At 37.1% G+C, this 20,365-nt stretch overlaps 1 long non-coding RNA gene across 1 annotated transcript; it reads right to left on the bottom strand.

Annotated features, from left to right (window-relative positions):
- Window positions 1-2,689: 2,689 nt before the first annotated feature.
- LOC120083536 lies at window positions 2,690-5,202 on the bottom strand. Its single transcript, XR_005483443.1, has 3 exons — window positions 4,674-5,202; window positions 4,455-4,578; window positions 2,690-2,992 (listed from the first exon to the last, which is right to left on the bottom strand). It is a non-coding gene; the product is annotated as an uncharacterized LOC120083536 (long non-coding RNA).
- Between the last annotated feature and the right edge of the window lie 15,163 nt (window positions 5,203-20,365).

Genomic DNA, 20,365 nt, shown 5'->3' with positions numbered 1-20,365 from the left:
CTTATGTTCTTTAGGACCCAATTTAGCACACATATAAGCTTTGGGTCATGTGTTAGGGTGCTATTAGCCTTTGGGGCATATCTACGTGCACGCATGAGTATTATCGACGCTGATGGTGATGTACTAAGTCCACCACAGCTAAGGGTATTGACATTAGGAGTATGAGCAAAAGGGCTCTACCACAACTAAGGAATAAGAATACAGAGTTAAGTATGAATATTTTTATGTGATTTGCAAAAGATATGATATGTTTCAAGGTTTCTTAATGACTCTATGAATGTTCTAATGTTTTAAAGTTTTAAAGTTTATAAGTTTAATCAAAGTAAGCTATATCTCTGAATTCATGAAAGCATTTTCATTCATCAGTTACTCTCTAATTTCGTCAGCTTTTTTATGTTTATGAATGTTTATTTTTTAAATAGTCACTCACTGGGCATCCCAACTCACTTTTTCAAATGTTTTCTCTCCCTAGGTAGCGGACGAAGTCCTGAAGCCTAGCTTACAGCTGCCAGTCTGCCATAGGATAGTAAATCCCTGATAGACCTTAAAGTCTGCTTAGGTTTTTATTGTGACTTAGTTGATTTTGAAACTCATGTACATATAGCAGGGAAAGGGTAGAACTCAAAGTTTGTAACTTATGTTTTGGATCTTGTGTTGTGAACTCTTATTATTAATATGTATATAAGTTGGTGATGTGTTAATCTCTTTTATATGAAAAGTTCTAGTTAGTTTAAAGGGTGTTGTGTTTGGGATGAGGAGTGAAATGGTGGGGAGTAAGGAGTTTATGAAGTATAGGGAGTTTTGAACTCTTGGGGCTCATAGTGTGAGGAGTTGATAAGATATAAAATTGATGTTTTTTAGTACTGGGACCCACCTACTCCTTGGGCCAGACAAGGAGTGGAGTTCAATACTCTTACTTCCCAACCCCAACTTCTCGACTCCATGGGCCAAACACACTCTTAGGGGTTTGAGATGGAATTCATGAACAATACAAGCACACTTTTGTCTAGCAGGTGATACAGGAGCAAGGAAACAAGCTACATGTCTCAGTTGGGCAGTAGGTGTCATAAGTGATGGGATGAAAACCCTAGGCACAGCGAAAGCCAAAACACAGAACCCAAACGTATTTAAAATTGGCATTTAAAACAAAAAAAAAATTGCATTGGAATAATACAGGAAAAATAGATTAAGCATGCAGTTCCTAAAAACCTAATTATACAGGAAAAAAACTTACATTGCAAACCTTTTGGAAATTCTGTAGAATTCGTACGAATTGGGAATGGGCGCCACCACTTGGAGTCCTCTCTATTCTTGTAAAGAAATTGAGGAGATGAGAATTGTGGGATTCTCCCTTTTTTCTTTTTGGAATTGGGAGAAAGAAGGAAGAAAAAATGCAGAGAATTTTCTCATCGATCAAATTGATATTCACTGCCTTTTTTTTTCATTTTGTTTTGTACAGAGAAAATGAGAGAGAGGGTGAAAGTGAGAAGACATGGGGTTCATCCCATGTCGCTAGTAACTCCCCTACGTGGGGAATTGCATTTTATTTAATTAAAATTAAATAAGACTATTTATTTAATTTAAATAAATAAATAAAATCCAATAACCATTTACAAGCTAGGAAGGGGACCTAATGGACATGCAGATCAAAAGTTCCAACGATGTGAAATTAACTGGCTAAACTCATTAACCAAATTAATCAATATTCGTTAACTGTAGGTGCACTCCTCTAAAGACCCACAACTGCACTTTTTTCACTACAGATATGTTTTTGTGTCCATGGATATAGACCAATAAAAGCAAGTTAGTCCTTCACGAGTGTTCGTAATACCAGCTGGGTCAAATTACTGTTTTACCCCATGAGTTACCTCTACATACTTAAGTACCAGTGCTCCTTTAATGAACAACTTGTTTATGGTCCAACCATTAAACAAATACCCTCCCGGGCCAGTGAGAGGGGTAGGGCGCTTTGTTAAGTCCCGGAGACACCACTTAAGAGAACACTCATCTACTTACCCTGAAGTCGGGAATGAGTGAAATCCATCTTGTATGATTATGTTTTCAGCTACCGACTTGGTCTTATCCCCAAAATGGTAGGCATATTGAGTCGGCGAATTAGCCACTCTCACTCATACAAATCAAATGGCAATCCCTCGTGAATAGGAGTTCATAATATACTCAAGAATAAGTCTAAGTTGCCTAGGTCATCCTATTGAAATAGAAACCTAACTACTCAACGAAGTTACATCTAGTGGTTACTATTTCGTGATCCGGTCTTATGCAAACTCATTGCTCAGGATACCCCTAAAGGAAATCGGATTCAAGATTTCAATGAGCAGCGGAACAAGATTATTCCAAATCACAATCATGAATGAACAATACATTTACAGTCGACTTCAAACAAGCGGTTATACAATTCATACAGAAATTACAGCATGAAAAACTACAAATGCACAAAGGGAAAAACCTAAGAACATTTGCAGATGCGTCTCCACGCTTTGATGCACACGGCCGCTCGAACAACAGTAACCTCGAAAGCTCGATCTACACGATCGCAAGACAACAACGAACACAACACGAACACTTTGCGCTCATCCTCAGCTATTGCCTCAGTCACGAACTCCTCATGTAACGACTCGACTCCCTAGGACTCGAGCTAGGCCGTTACTATATACATGCATGCATAGAATTTAAAATGATACATTTTTATAGAGAAATAAATGCTAAATAAATAAAATCAAATAAAATATTTTCATTAAAACTAAATAAAAGTCAAATAACAGAGTACCCATAAATCATAATTAGAAATTTAATGAGTCTAGAAAACTGTAAAAGTTTGGAAACGAATACTAATTAGTAAGTTTCAAACATGAAGACTGAAAGTGGAAAAACATGAAAGAAATCTAAACATCATGAGCGGAAGCATAAAATTGGTCCTAGTGGCTCGATCATGGATTCTGTTTGTCACTCGCCAGTGCGTCCTTACTCTTACCTGAAACATAAATACGAGAAAGGATGAGTATAAAAATACCCAGTAAGTAACCCCACTACTGGGGTCAGGCTAGGCATCTATGTCCTCTAGATGTCTACCTCTAATGGAACATATAAACTGCTCTAGTCCTCATGGGACACATACATACATGAAAACTTATTTCTATCCTAATATAGTTAAGTATGCCCACTACCTCTAGTAGGTCCCGTAGGACTCACAACCTCTGGTGAATCCCGAAGGAAACACAATCTCTTATGTATGCATGGTTATGCATACACCTCTTTCGCATACACATAACCCACTTAATGTGTACCTCTTTCGTACACATGGTTACGTATACACCTCTTTCGTATACACATAACCCACTGAATGTGTACCTCTTTTGTACACCTAGTTAAGTATACACCTCTTTCATATACACCTAACCCACTGAGTATGTACCTCTTTCGTACACTTGATTATGTATACACTTCTTTCGTATACACATAACCTACTGAGTATGTACCTCTTTCGTACATCTGGTTATGTAAACACCTCTTTCGTACACTTGGTTATGTATACACTTCTTTCGTATACACATAACCTACTGAGTATGTACCTCTTTCGTACACCTGGTTATGTATACACCTCTTTCGTATACACACACTGAGTATGTACCTCTTTCGTACAACTGGTTATGTATACACATCTTTCGTGTACACATAACCCACTGAGTATGTACCTCTTTCGTACACCCCAAATCCTCTCTATAAATGTAGAGATGCGTACCTCTTTCGTACACATGGTTATGTATACACCTCTTTCGTATATACATAACCCACTGAACGTGCACCTCTTACGTACACCCCAGTACCCTCTAGGTATGTATCACTTTCATACACACCAACCCTAGTACATCTCTTTCATATACTAATGCCCTTGGACGTGCATCACATAACCTTGGAAGGAAAAGAGATTACATCTAACTTCATATTACATATAACATTCACATAATCCTAAATCCTCTAAAATCTCCTGATCAAGGTCATGTTAATTAGTCTCAACATACGTAATTAATCTAGTATTAATGGATCCACTCTAGTACATCACTTTCATGCACTAACTCATGTAAACAATCAAACATTTAAAATTTCCTAAAACATCATATAGCTTACACACTTTCATAATAAATCACATAAATAAGCACATCAACAAAATGCTCCAACTTTCACCTAACTTTAAGGCATTCTCGTAGTAGTGTCGCTTAACTCATAATTTAAGGTCATCCACAGTCGTCCTTTTAATATATCTCATAAAATTCTAAATCATACTCATACATTAACATGCTCATATATCTTTTCTAAACAGTCCATTAAATCTCAAAACAGTCAAAATTATCCTTGTAACTAGTCTTACAATCCTCAATATAAATCATAAATTTATCGGCACAAAAGCGGTTCCAGTAGTAAGATTACTTACTTACCTCAAAATTAAATCCAAATAACCCAAGTAAGCTTATCTTCCCTTTACCAAGCAAGACCTTGAAACAAGACCAAAATTGTGGCTTGGCCCTAAATTAACTCCAAAACTCAATTCTGTTGGCCAAACTGTACATAAAACAAAAACTCATTTTTAACAACTTAATTTCCCACAAATCTCCTAATTCAAAAGAGGACGAACCAACTATTCACCAAAAACTTACCAAAACTTCAACAATTTTCACCGAAATTGGTCTCGAATTCCATGGCAACTGTCTCAAAATCTCCAATCCTTGAGTTCAAAACAAAATTCCGGTGATGCACGACAGATTCGGCGACGAACGGGGCTGGGCGGTGACGATGGCGGCGTCTAGAAGAAACGGCGCGGCGGCTAGGCGTGAAGGCAGCGGCTGGGGGTTGAAGCTGGAAGCGGTGGCGTCGCTCGGCTGGGCTTGTTTGCGCATGAAGGCCTGTGCGACTTCCGAAATGGTGAGCAGAAGTGACCGACGGCTGCGACGACCGGAGATGCTGGACAGCGAGCGGCGCTAGGGCTCGACGAGCGACGGCTTCGGACAGGGAGCGACCGACGGGTTTCACGAGGGATTAGGACAAGGGAACGTCGACGTCTGGCTGGAGGTCCGGACGGCTGGTGGCTTCACAAACCAAGCGGCGACGGTCGGCGAAAGGAGAAAAGAAAAAAAAAACTTCAGGAGGGGTCTGGCGGCTCGGGAAAACGTGAGGAAGAAGAAGGGAAAAAATTGATTTTAAAATAATAATAATAACTTAAAAGGAAATAAAATAAATTTTATTTTACTCTTTTCCTTATTCCACTTTATTTTATTACTTTCCTTCCTTTTATATATCAAAATTAATTTTCCTGATTTTAATTAAATTTTCGACATTAACTTAAATATCAAATCAATGCGATATGAAATCCAAATTTTCCTTTAAACAAAAATCAAATTTCAAAATTAACAAAATGTCCTCAAATTTTACGAAAATATAGAATTTGAAATAAATAAATAAATAAAAACTGGGATGTTACACCTCAGCAACACGAACGGCCTCCACAGCACCATGAACGGCCTCCAGAAAACCTCGACGGTGTCGAGTTGAGTCTGACACCACCAACAAGGCTACCTTGGTATTCTAGGTGTGAGAATCCCGAGGGTGGGCTCTGTTTGGACTTGGTATGAGGCAGACAAAAGAGGAAATACCGATCGCATACACGACTGGGTAAGTGGGAGATGGCGGAGACCTATCGTATAGGTCGATGCCCAATCATTTAGATAAAGCTAAATGATCATCTACCAAAAGCTATGCAATCGTTTAGCTCATCGTTTAGCTCGGTCTGTTATCTACAGACTCTACACGATCGTTTACTTAGGGCAAACGATCGTCTAGCAAAACTATGCGATCGTTTAGTAAATACTGCACGATCGTTTAGCTCTACTCTGCACGATCGTTTAGCTCGCCCAGCCATCATTTAGTAAATCCGTATTTACTTGATGACCCCATGAGTTTTTTTTTTTTTTTTTTTTTTTACGAGAGAGAAAACTCAAAGCGATCATCTAGCAAAAGCTATGCGATCTTTTAGCTCATCATTTAGCACGGTCTCTGTCTCTTATACACATCTAGATGTGTATAAGAGACAGGGATTGAGGTCGTGTCACCTATGGTCGTTTAGGTGAGATGCAAAACTCTAGTATCAACGGCGTTATATACAGAGTCTAGTCATCTCGTGGTTCAGGTCTTATACAAACTCTTTGTATAGGACACCCCCGCTTGCATGTCTCCATATGAATGGTCAGGATCAACTATCTGTAGTAGTTTACAACACTTGCAAACCTCTACAAAGCGGGTCGTATCCGTAGTATCACCAGGATTAGGTATCCCACCTTAATCCTTATACTACAGATCTATTTAGGTTATCACTTAAGGCATGATCCACTTGTATATCACATATACATGCTTAAGTTCACATAAGATAACCAAGGAGCTTTGTTTATTGAATATAAGTAAATGCCAAAATTAAATAATACTTATTTTATTCATTAAAAAATGTGTATCTTTATAAAACAACAAGACTCCGGGAGAATTAGGACACCAATCCCAACAACCCCCACTCGCGTGTCTCCTACACGAATGTATTGGATCATTGGGTTTGTATCAAATACAAAGTGGGTCATATCCATAATGTTACCAGAATAAGGTATCTAACCTTTCCTCTATACTGTAGAGCCTTTAGGTTGTATCTTGAACATTGATCTTGATATGTCTCTACATACAGTTCAAGACTCATAAGACAACATAGGATGTTAGTTTATTGGATTTTAGAATTAATAAGAAAAAATTAAATAAAAAATCAATAATACTTATTGAGAAAAACATTAATAAATATTTATTAACGACGATCATTTAGTTAAATTCACTATCTATGAGTTTTAGAGTATAAAACCCAACAATAAGAGGGTTGACATCTGCTGTCTTTACATCTCTTTCCAGGTTAAAAGGGTAGCCTGAGAGGGGATGTGACAAATTGGTATTAGAGCAAAGGTTTTGGGGAAATTTAGGATCATGCATATAGTTAGAAGCATGTAAATTATATAATATACCTAAAGTTGTGATATATTATAGGAACTATGCCCCACAGAAGTGGCAGACTGAGTAAGCAAACGAAAGATGGGAATCAAGACCCTACCAGAGAACCAGTAGCACAGGATGTAATGTTAGAAGAGAAATCTAGTAACCCTCATGTTAGAGTTGACCCTAATATGGAAGATAGAATTTTTTTTGTAGAATCACTCAGAGGCTAGTAGCCAGTCCCAGTTTTGTATAGAAAAACCCATAAAAGAAGTATAGTATTGAAAGAATGAAGACAGTAGGTGCCACCACGTTTGAAGGTACGACAGACCTGACAGATGCCAAGGTATGGTTAACTTTTATTGAGAAGTGCTTTCGAGTTATGTGGTGCCCTGATAACCATAAGGTCGAATTAACTACCTTTCTGCTCCAGAAAAGGGCAGAGAACTAGTGAAGAGTCCTAGAATCCAGAAGAGATGACATAGGTACGATGAAATGGGAAGATTACATAAAAGTCTTGCAAGATAAATACTATCCCAGCTCTTTCCGTGATGCTAAGAGGAATGAGTTCCTGAGGTTAGTTCAGGGATCAATGATAGTTGCAGAGTACGAACAGACGATATTGTGCCATCCAGGTATGCTCTCACTATTATCATTTAGAAGATATACTACGGAAGAAGATTCGTACTCTTGTGACCGTTATTGCTAACTAGACAGACTTCTCTCAATTAGTAGAGACAACAATGAGAGTGGAAGAAAGTCTACCAGAAGAAAATCAGAAAAAATAAATAGTCACAAGTGGATTACGTGATCAATCAGGTAGAGGGGATCGAAGGAGGTTTACTCCATGCGTTTCAGGTAAAAGAAGTTTTAAGCCCTGTTTCAGTGGGCAGGCAACTTCCAAAGGCAGTATAGCTGGAAGTCATCAGAGGTAGGGACAGAGAAGATATAGCCAGTCAACAGTCTCGATTGGAGGTTCTCGTTCAGGGTAGGCAGATGAATCTGTAGCTAGTTTAGCAAGAAAACCCCTATGTGTTAATTGTGGTAAGAACTACTGGGGGCAATGTTACAATGGAGTACATGTATGCTATTAATGTGGACAAGCAGGTGACTTCAAGAGGGAGTGCCCACAACTAGTACATGAGGGTTAGGTAGAGTAGAAGACAATCTCTCAGACAATGAACCAGCCCATAACTGGAGGTGAAGGCACTAGTGGTGCCAAGTAGAGCGATGTTATGGGACGACCTTGTCAGCAGAGAAGGTGTATGCCATGACACAACAAGAGACTGAGGATCAACCAAAAGTTTTTACTGGTAAATTACTTATTTGTAATCAGCCTACTCATGTATTGATAGATCCAGGAGCCATTTATTCGTCCATTTTTAGCATGTTTGCTTTAACTATTGATGGGGTGCTAGAACCTATCTGATGTTATTTCTACTCTTATTGGTGATGTCCTGGTAGTTAGTAAAATCTATAGAAACCACGTGGTTATGATCGAAGGGTTAAGCATGATGGCTGATTTAATTCCCTTATAACTGTTAGAGTTTGATGTCATATTTGGAATGGATTTCTTATCTAGATATCATGCATCCCTAGACTGTTATAAGAAAGAAGTAGTGTTTAGGAGACCAAGTGAAGCTGAGGTGATCTTTAAAGGTAATAGGAAAATTCTTCCTACATGCTTGATTTTAGTCGTTAAAGGAGGGAAGCTGTTAAGCAAGGGATGTACAACATACTTGGCATATGTAATTGATTTACAGGTAAGGAAGCTGAAACTTGAAGACATTCTTGTGGTGCAGAAGTTTATAAATTTTTTTCCAAAAGAGCTATTAGGGTTACCACCTGATAGGGAGGTGGAGTTCACCATTGAGCTGATTCCAGGGACGACGCCTATTTCTTAAGCTCATTGTAGAATGATGTCTGATGAGTTAAAGGAATTAAAGATTTAGTTATAAGAACTGGTAGATAAGGGATATATTAGGTCAGTGTATCTCATTAAGGAGCATCAGTAGTGTTTGTGAAAAAGAAAGATGAAACACTTAAGCTGCACATTGATTACAGGAAACTGAATAAGGTAATGATACGTAATAAGTATCCCTTACCTCGTATACGTGGCCTATTTTATTAGTTGAAGGACGCAACAATGTTCTCTAAAATTGATTTGAGGTCAGGGTATCATTAGTTGAAAATCAGGAAATCATATTTTCCCAAGACAACTTTTAGGACTAAGTACAAGCATTATGAATTCCTAGTTATGACATATGGCTTAACGAATGCACTAACAGTGTTTATGAACCTGATGAACAGGGTATTTCATCCGTATCTGGACCAGTTTATGATAGTATTCATATATGATATTCTAGTTTATTTATAAAACTGGGAGAGACATGCAGAGTATTTTAGGGTAGTGCTACAATTAATACGTGACAAAAAGTTGTATGCCAAATTCAGTAAATGTGAATTTTGGCTTAATCATGTAGTATTCCTAGGTCATGTAGTGTTAGCTGCCAAAGTTAATGTGGATCCTCAGAAGATAGAAGTGGTGGTTAAGTGGGAATGACCCACTTCAATAACCGAGGTTCGAAATTTCCTCGTTCAACAGGTTACTATAAGTGGTATGTAGAGGGTTTCTTAAATATGGCGCTTCCTCTTACAAGTTTGACTAAGAAAAATGCTAAGTTTGAATGGTCGGAGCAGTGTGAGAGGAGTTTCCAAGAATTGAAGAAGAGATTAGTATCAACATCTGTTCTAACTCTTCCAGTCCCAGGAAAGGAACTTGAGATATACTGTGATGCTTTAAGACATGGTCTGGGTTGTGTTCTAATGCAGAAAAGGAAGGTAATTGCTTATACTTTTAGACAACTAAATAAGCATGAGTTTAATTACTCAACATATGACCTAGAACTAGCAGCAATTGTTATAGCACTAAAGATTTAGAGACATTACCTGTTTGGAGAGAGATTCCATATTTATATGTTGGGTTGTATGTCATAAAACTCGCAGTTTTATAAACATTAATGTAAACCCTGAACTCCATTTTTCCTACTTGAGTAAGTAATGAGTATGCTAATTAAGATTAAGGTTATGTTATAATTAAGATTAAGGTTATGTTAAGGTAAAGTTGTAGGGAAAAATTAAAAGGATAAGAAGAGTGAAGGAAGAAACTCTAATGTTGGAAGACCAGTACTCGGGTAGCTTGGTGGTAGGCAAAATAAGTAAAACAATGGCTAAATGTTGGAAAAATGTGTGGAGGGCATGGGCATTAATGAGGGATATCTTAGGCGATGGACCTCGTCATGGGCGTTGATAAGGAAGCCATGGGCGTTGGTCTTGTCTTTAGAGGTTAGGCAAGCTTATTTGGTGGTTAAGTGTGGTCGTGTGGTGATGCTAGGCGATGGAGTTGTGCAAGGCAAGGTGATTAAGTTGGACGCATGAGGACATCATGCATTGATAAAGGTTGTGCGCCAGCCAAAGGCTTGTAGAGGTTAATGAAGCTTACGGCCAAGGATATGCTATGCGATGACAAAGCGAGCGATGCGGCAAGGTATGGCTTGAGGCATTGGCATGGGCACTATCTAGTTGATGGGCAATGACCAAAATCTTGCCATGCGATGGTGAGGAACATGCGTTGATCAAGCCTTGCGAGTTTAGGAAAATAAGTAGATACGATGGTAAAGCAATGCCTTTGGTAATAGGCATGTTGAGGCATTGGTCTTGGGGCAAGGTGAGGGACAAGGACATGCGGCCAAAGGAGTGGGCGATGGTGCAAACGTTGATCTTAAGGCATGCGACAATTGGATAGCATGTGTTGAAGATTGCTGAAGACAAGGGATTGCGTTAATTTCCAAGGGAAGATGATCAGCTTAAACCATCGTTTAAGTGGCCAGCTGTCATGATTAGGTTTCATAATTCCAAGTAGGGGTTGAGGTGGCAGCCTAGTAATGAAAGTTTAGCATGCAGATTTTAGTATAAATAGAGGAGCTGAATTTAGAAGGATGGTTTGAGCAATCTACTCGTGCAACTGAAGTGATTCTAAAGCCATCTAAAAGCTGAGTAAGTCTAATTGTTGAGGTAGGGCTTTCGGAAGGAAATCCCAAAGGAATCGAGCTGGAGATTGAAGAATTTGCAGGAAGGTTGAGCTCTTAGATAAATCTGGGCTAGTGTTGAAGATTTAAAGTTTCTAGCCAAACCACGAAGAATCTTGAGCTCAAATTTTAAGGTAAGCTTGTTAACACGTTTGTAGAAAGGGGTTTCTTGAGAAAAGATCTAGAAAATAAGTTATTTAAATTATAAGTTGAATCTGAAAATTTTGAACAAGCAGGCAGCTGCTTGGGATGAATAAGCAGGTAGCTCGATGGTCAGCATGTGTGCACGGGCCGAGATGAACGGCAACCTATGTGAGGTTAAGCGTAGGGCTAAATAAGAAATATAAGAGGCTTGGACGCCCAGGGACAAGGCTGGGTGTTGGTGTGCAACTTGTGGAACGCCTAGGACATGCGATGGACACTTGATGGTGGCAGATGGTGAGGTGTGCTGTCGCCTAGCTAAGCTTAACTTATAAGAAAATTTCTAAGTATTCAACGCATGGTGAGGTATGCGTTGGAAGGTAAGACCAAATAATCAAAGGAACCATGAGCTGAATTATGTAGATAGTCTCAAAAGGGAGACCATTGCTAGTAGCTAAAATATGTTGTTATGTCCATAGGATTGACACCAATAGCAGAATGTTATCAACCCTAGAAGGAGTGCCAAAGCTGTGAGTGACTATAAATGTTTTAGTTAAAATTTTATTCTCATGATAGCTTATTCTAAAGCAAATTTTCCAAACAAACAAAGTCTAGAAAAGATGTTAATGCATGCTAGTTTTTAAAAGAGAGAGTTTCTAAAATATGTTTAAAGTTGTAATGTACTTAGTTATATGAAGCATGCGTCAGTATTTATGTTCTATGACACCATGTTTTCAGTAAGCCTTTCTATGAAATAATTTTCTTATAATGTATGAATAGCTCAATACTGAAGTACTAGGAGAAGGTATCTGAGCTTAGTTCTAGTTATGATCCTTGACATCAGGATCCAGGTTAGCTATATGTGCACGTATGGCAAGTGTAGGTTTAGGAACAAGATGTATTACAGGGGTAAAACGATAATTTTGACCCAATTGTAAATACGAACAACCTGTGAAGGATCGACTTACTGATCATGTTAAATCAGATGGATAGAAATATATCCATAGTGAGGAAAGTGTAATTATCGAGCTTTAGTGGGTTGTCCTAGTAGTTAACCAATATTGGTTAATTCGGTTAAAAAGATTTAGCCAATTAATCTCGAATCTTTGGAACTCATGATCTATAGGTCCATTAGGTCCCCTTACTAACTCATAAACGGACTAAACCTAAGAATAGTGTGATGAGAGAATTTGAAACTTTCAAATTCAAATTACGAGAATTATTAATTATATATAATATAATTAAATGTTTAATTATAGAATTAAACAAAATTGAAGATTTGGAGAATATTTAAATATGATTTAACTATTATATACATGAACAAGGATTCATATTTAGAATTGGTTAATTAATTTAATATTTGATATTAAATTAATTAAAATTATTTAATTATTTTTAAAATTAGTTTTATTTAAAATTAGCTATTAGAATTAATTTATTTAATTTAAAACATTAATTATTGAATTAATATTTAATAAAATAAATTTTCATTTTAAATTTGAAAAATGGGTTTTTCAAATTAAATTTGAATTTTATGGAAAAATCAAATTAAAATGGAAAAGTTGGAAGTATGTGGATTATTCCCATTTCTCCCTCAATATTACACCTATTTTCCACTCAAATTCGAAGACATTTGGTGTCATCTCATCTTGATTTTCATTTTGCATGAATTGATATGATAAAATAAAGGAAAATACAAGAGAAATTGATCATGCTTTTTGTTGAATTGATGAAGAAATGGTTCTTCATCTTTTGTCACCAAAACCTCACAAATTTCTCAAATTTTCTTGAATTTCCTTCTCATTTTGGATTCCACAATCCAATCTAAGGGCCTAAGGTACCCAACCCTATCCTTATACCTATAGACCATTTTGGCTATATACTCAAACATGATCCTCTTTTATGTCTCGACATAAAGTTCAAGTATTCATGCTACAACTAAGGGTTTGTTAGTTTATTGGATTTTAGGCTTTACAGGTGCAATTCACACATTCAATAACAACTTTATTGAATAAACATTATTGAATAAATCTCAATAACATCTTTATTACAAATAGAATAAGTTTAATTGTCATACCCTCTCCCAGATTACCCTCTTAACCTGAAAGAGAGTGTGACGATAGCAGTTACCAACCCTTTACGTGGTACTTACTGCCTAGCTGACCTGTTTAGGAACCTTGAACATCATAAATAACATTCAAGAACTAACGAAACTTCTAACATTAAGACAACCTTAAGGTACCATACATAGCGACTTATAATATGTATATACAACAACAAGATTTAGTGGGTCCCATACACTCAAAACTAGTCCCTAGTATGCAACACATGTGTACAACTGTTTACAGAGTAATTGTTGGGTTTTATGTCCTAAAACTCGTGGTTTGTAAACATTAGAACTTATTCTGAGAATTCGATAAAGTTGTTGTTGAATATTTTTTTTTTTTAGAAATTCAATAAACCTAAGTCCCTTGACTATTATATGAGTACTTGAACTTTACGTGGAGACATCAAGTGGATCAGGTTCGAGTAAATAGTCAAAATGATATATAGTATATGAATAAGGTTGGGTATCTTATTTTGGTAACACTATTGGATGCGGCCTACTCTGTAGTTGTTACAAAGAGTTATAAAGTGTTACATACGAAGTGATCCTAATTCGTGTATGTTGAAACATGAGGAGTGGAGGTGTCCTGTGCAAATGAGTTTTGTACAAGATCAGACCACGAAACCTGTGACTCTTACTTTATAACGCTGTTTACTGTTTAAGACTGACTATTTCAAAGCGATGACCTAGGTAACTTAACCTTAATCCTGAGCTAACAATGAACTCCTGTTTGTTTAAGATTATCCTTTGATCTGCAAATGGTGAGAGTAGACCAATTGCATATGCTCAATAAGCTTACCATTTTAGGGATAAAACCGGATGAATAGCTGGGAACATAGAGTGCAAGAGGGATTTCACTCCTATCCGATTAGGGTTAGTAGAGAGGTTGTTCCCTTCAAGTGCTGATTCTGGGTCTTAAACAAGAGGCCTCACCCTCTCATTGGCCTGAGAGAGATTCGATTTGTTGATTGGATCACAAATCAATTATTCATTAGGGGATCAATGGAACTTCAGGAACAAGAGATAATTTTGGGGGTAAAACAGAGATTCGACCCAGCCGTTATTACGAGCAACCTGTGAAGGGTTAACTTACTAATCATGGTTATATCGAGTGGACATAATATAGCTACAGTGAGGGGAGTTCAACTATGGGTTTTAGTGGAATCACCCATTAGTTAATGAATGAGGGTTAGATTGTTCTAATGAGTTTAACCGATTAATCTCGGATCATTGGAGCCTATGATCATGTTAGGTCCTGAGAGTTCCCCCACCAACTCGTAAATGGATAAGCTCGAATAGTGTGATAAGTTAATTTGAAGTGTTCAAATTAGAATTAAATGAATTTGGAGAAATAATATTAAATATGATTTAAATATTTGAAGACAGAATTGTGTTAAAAATTAATTTATATTTTGATATTAAATTAATTAGAATTATTAAATTGTTTAAATAATTATTTATTAATTTTATTAAAGAAAATTAATTTATGAAATTAATTTTGTAAAATTAATAATATTTTCAATTTTATTAAATAAAATTGATTTTTAAAATAAATTTTGATAAAATTGAAAAAGAAAAGAAAAACACAAAGTTGGAAAATTGATTTTCTATTTACTTCATGAACTAGCTTACCAACAACCCACTTTAACTCTTCATTAACTCCAAGCATGAGGTGCATCTCATGCAACAAGCTTCTTTGCATGAATGTCTGCAATATATAGAATATTTTGGAGTGTTTTGGAGGAGAGCAACCGAACAAAACTTATGAGAAAAAGTTGAGAGAAGAAGGGTGTTCTTCTACATGGTTGCTGCTGTGAGCTTTTCCAGAATTCCCTTAATTCCAGCTTATTTTGAGTCCCACTACTCAATCTTGAGCTCCAAGAGGATAGTAGGGAAGATCTTGGGGTGATCTACAATAAGATCCTGTGGAGATTTGTAGCTGAATTGAAGCTTAGAGGAAGTTTTTCAAAGGTATGTCATGAAACCCATTTTTTTCTGTTGAAGCATGTTTTCTTTTCTGCCAAAATTAATGAATTAGAGTGCTTATGTGGTTTTCTTCCACTGCACATTGGTACCTTCCAACAGTAACCACCTAAGTTTCCTTCAACTAAACTTTAAGTGGTAGAGCAGCAGCGTAGTTAACCTCTGGGGAGAAGACCGTTACTTGGAAAGGAAAACATTTAAAAACAGGTGAACTACTAGCCTAGTGAGTGACTTAAATCAAACATAAATCTCATTCTTAAATTAGGAACTAATAACTGAATACTGGCCAAGCAAACATGCATGTATAACTTTAAAATATAACAATTTTTTAAAACATAGCCGATATGATCCTCAGTTGAGAAAGAACCCTTTTTGTTCAATTCCCAACCGTAAACCTAGACTTTACATAAAACCTTTTAAACATATCATATATGAAAACATATTTAAACAAATTCTTAGTTAAGAGAGAGACCCTTTTGCTTAACTTCCAACCCTTTTACTTAGCTCCCAGGGCGCCACAAGGGAGTACATAATGATTATGAACCAATGATAGAGACCGTAGGACGTGTTGACACACACCCTTCACCCACTTACTATAAACACTCTCTCCGTCCACTTTGATATTGACTCATGCAAACATCATCCGAAGGGGAATGCTCCCAGTGCACCACGAGGCCAAGCATGAATTTCACGGTGTGAACATACGGGAGAAACGGGAGTGGAGTCATTGACATATCAGATACATCTCTTCCTCTCACTGAGTATTTTATAACCCAAGGTTTAGTTTACTTAGAAAAACACGGCTAAGAATTTTAACTAAGTGACTTTTTAGGTTTGACCAAGAGTAACTTTTACCTTGGATAGTTGAAACAACTTTTGATCATCATCCATTAAACTCTTTAACAGGGTCTCTGACCAACTGTCGCATGCTTGTAGAAAATCTATCTAATTCACCTTTTCAGGTAGGGGTGTTCTGTTTCTATCAGCTTAAGAACCCTAGCCTAGACAAAACCTGCCTTAAATAAAAGGTCTCTTATAGATAGATTTAAAATAAATTTAATCTTTTATGCCAATCAATTTAATCCTATTAAACCGATTTTAAAAGATTAATCTAGGTTACTAATCTCATTAGAACCATTTGAACTTAGGTCTATCTCAATTCAATTTTAAAACCCTTTTAAAACATGAGTTCACCCTAAGTCCACATGTAACTCTTTCTTATCGATTTTAGTTCTAATTTTCTTTATAACGCTCATAACGGAAATTACCAAAACCATAACACAAAGCTAACACATACGAGGCATTCATAACGCTCATAAACAGCCTAAGTCTCATGTTCAATGCATTGTTCATTAATTGCTACCTTTTTATATAACACTTATACAAACAACAACGAAACAAGCACAACATGCTTCCATAAACCTTTATACTATAACACTTATGATATAAAGATGATGCATGATAATGCTCACTGCATGCACAAATATAACTCTTATATTTCATGATGCATGCACATGCTTTCAAGTAATTTCTTTATGCAATATTATAACACTTATAATACATGATGCATGAACAATTGCACAACCTAAGGTGGGTTTCAAACTATATGTCAAACACTTTGCCATATAAAAATCATACATCACATGTATAATAAACAAATGTTGATGAACCGGGTAAAATTACCTCAAATCCTTAAAAACAAAAGCTAACTATTACAAAATAAGGAGTCTCTGGTTCAAATAGGCGAACTGAGTCTTGAACCGTCCGGGCAAAGCAACGCGTCTCCACTGATCGTATACCAAACACCCCGCGATCGTCTACACAAAAGAACAAACGCTTTGCTCTATGTTTACCAACGCTCCCAGAGCTAAATGATCGTTTAGCAACGATCGTGTACCTTTTTTTATGCGATTGTCTAGCGCGCCGCACACAACGCAAGCCTTATACAATCATCCAAACGACTACTATGTAATGAAGCACGATCTTCTAAACGATCGCTGAGCGAGCGCCTTCGTATTATATATCGCGTGATTGTGTAGGTAGTAACTATGCGATGAGGCATGCTAACTACATGATTGTTTAGCGCACGCCTTCTTCTAAACAATGAGCATCATATGCTCCCACTACGATCGTCTGCCTCCAGCGTCTCTGCGATCGGGCAACCAACGCTACGCGATAGAGTAAATGATTCACCCCATTATTTAGCATTAGCTAAATGATCGTTTAGTAATTACTACACGATCGTATAGAAAAATCTACATGACCATTTAGTCAAATCCCAACGATTGTTTACTTGAGCCTACACGACACAACCAACTCTTGGTCTTTTTCTTCGCTGAGAACCGCATCCCCGTGCTTCAAAACTTCATCACGAACGACTCGACTAACTCAAACTCTTTGAATTACAGACTCGATTGCATGTTAATTATGCCCAAAACACAAGCCCTTACAGATTAACACTTTGTAATTTAAAGAAAGCTTTAAACAGAGGCAATTAAACTTGAAAACATCCATCAACGCCATCCACAAATGCATTTAACAATTAAACACAAATGCAGAAAACCGACCACGACTGTAAAAGAAGTTCAAAACAAAAGTGAAATTTGGAATATCAGAACAACCTGGCTCTGATACCAATTGAAGGAAATCGTACATGAGGATTTCCATGAGCAACAGAAGGATCTTTCCAAATTTCAATCATATATGAACATACACAATTATAGTCACAAGAAACAATACGGTTATGCATAAATCGAAATTACAACATGCTTTTCTACAAATCAAGGGATATAACTAATAAACCTTTGAAGACTCATCTTCAAGACCCTTGATCACAAACGCTCGAACAATCAACAACATTGCAACACTCAAATGCTTATACAACATGACCGCTACACTGCATGATCATAGTGAACTCGAACAAAGCGATCACCAAGGTCACGAACACTCCGAACACAACAGACGACCTCCACAGAACCTCGACTGTGTTGAATTGAGTATGACACCATTAAAAAGGTTACCTTGGTATTCTCAGTGTGAGAATTCAGAGTGTGGACTTTGTGTAGACTTGGTTAGAGGATGAGGCTGGAGGAAGAACAATCGTGTAAACGATTGAGCAAGTGGGAGATGTCAAAGCCTATCGTATAGGACGATTCCTAATTGTTTAACAAAAGCTATGCAATTGTCTAGCTAAAGCTATGCGATCGTTTAGCTCATCGGCCAGTTGAGATTCTATCGTATAAAACTCTCCATGATCGTCTAGTCTCTCCAAGCCGTCGTTTAATAAATCGAATTTACTTGACAACCTTTCGTGAGAACTTTCCGATATTGGAAATCTCAAAACAACATTACTAAAATTAGGAAAACATTTTTCCTTTTTATCTCATGGTTACCGTGAAACCATCATTAACCTCCCACTCAATTGGTTATTAGAGAAAAAGAGATAATTATCCAATAATTAATATTATTATTAATATAAATGATAACCAACTTACCATGCTATATTTATAACCTATAGTTTTAATATTTCATCTCATGAAACATACAAACCATAGTTCTTTTTTTATTTCATGGCACTTAATGTAGATCTCAGTTACATTAACCCTCCACTTGATATATCTTATGCACCACACCGATCATATCATATATAATCGAACTACCTCTTGTCAATTTAAACATTTCAAATCAACACCAAGAACTAATTCTCAACTTGAACCCATTGAGCTACCAAGGGGACCTTATGGACTTGTAGCTCGAAGCACCAACAATACGTGAATAACTAACTAAACTCTTTAGTCATGAGATCCACCATCCCTTAACTGTTAGGCACTCAACTAAAGACTGACAACTGAACTCTTCTTACCACATATATATTATGTGTCCATCTTAACCAATCAATAGTGTGATAACCCTTTACAGATCGCTCGTAAATACAACTCGGTCAATAACCGTTATGTCCCTATAGTTATATCTAACTTCTTAAGTACCACTGATTTCTCTAATAAACATAAGTCATGGTTCTACTATGACTGAGTCCTCTCTTCTAAAGAGAAGATGTGGCCACTGTGTTCAAGCCCCAAAATCAGCCCTTAAGGGAGCAATCCATCTACTCACCCCTGCTTCGGGGAAGGACTGAATTCCATCTTATGTAACTGAGTTCCCAGCTCCCAAATCAGACAAGTCCCCAAAAAGGTAGGCATGTTGAGTTGACAATTTGGCCACTCTCCCTCATACTAATCAAAGGACCACCTTCAAAGGCAGAAGTTCTCAAAATACTTAGGATTGAGGTCATGTCACCTATGGCCGTTTAGGTGAGATGTACGTCTCTAGTTTCAATAGCGTTATATACAAAGATGAATCATCTCGTGGTCTGGTCTTATACAAACTCTTTATATAGGACACCCCCACTCGCATGTCTCTGATAACTTGTAAAAATACAAGTTATTTATGCCACCTTATCTAAATATTGCAGCCAAAAGTTAGTAATTATGTGCCAATTGTATGAAAATTAGCCTAGTATTGCAATAATTATAAATGTTTGCAATTGCACCCACTAACATCAAAAAGATGGAAGACAAGCCGAACTTTACTCTGTTTTGCAGGAGACCAAGTCACCGCTCGTGCTCAAGGCTCAGAGAGACTAATCAACGCATTTCAGTCACATTGCGCCCCTCAATCAACAATAAAGAGACGAATATCGCAATGGCAGCACAATGCGACAGTCGATTCGAGAGTTGTGTTTCAACCGCATGCGGTAATAAAAACAAACGCCGCATGCGAACCTATGATCGAAAGATGCAGCTGAGCAACGCAAGAGCAGAAGATTTAAACACGTGTACTACTAACGGTTGTGTAGAATTGACGGCCTGATTGCATAACAGAAGGGATAATATCTCTCCATCTTCGGAACTACCATAATCACAAGTGGGGACCACAAGGCCAGAGTCAAAGATCTGCACCTATAAATACCCCATTGATTTCAGAGAAAAATATGCTACTTGATATGGGGCTAAGT

This window comes from Benincasa hispida, chromosome 8 (assembly GCF_009727055.1).
Source record: "Benincasa hispida cultivar B227 chromosome 8, ASM972705v1, whole genome shotgun sequence".
Taxonomy (NCBI): Eukaryota; Viridiplantae; Streptophyta; class Magnoliopsida; order Cucurbitales; family Cucurbitaceae; genus Benincasa; species Benincasa hispida.
The sequence above is the reverse complement of the archived record's forward strand: the minus strand, read 5'-3'. Positions and strand labels throughout refer to the sequence as shown.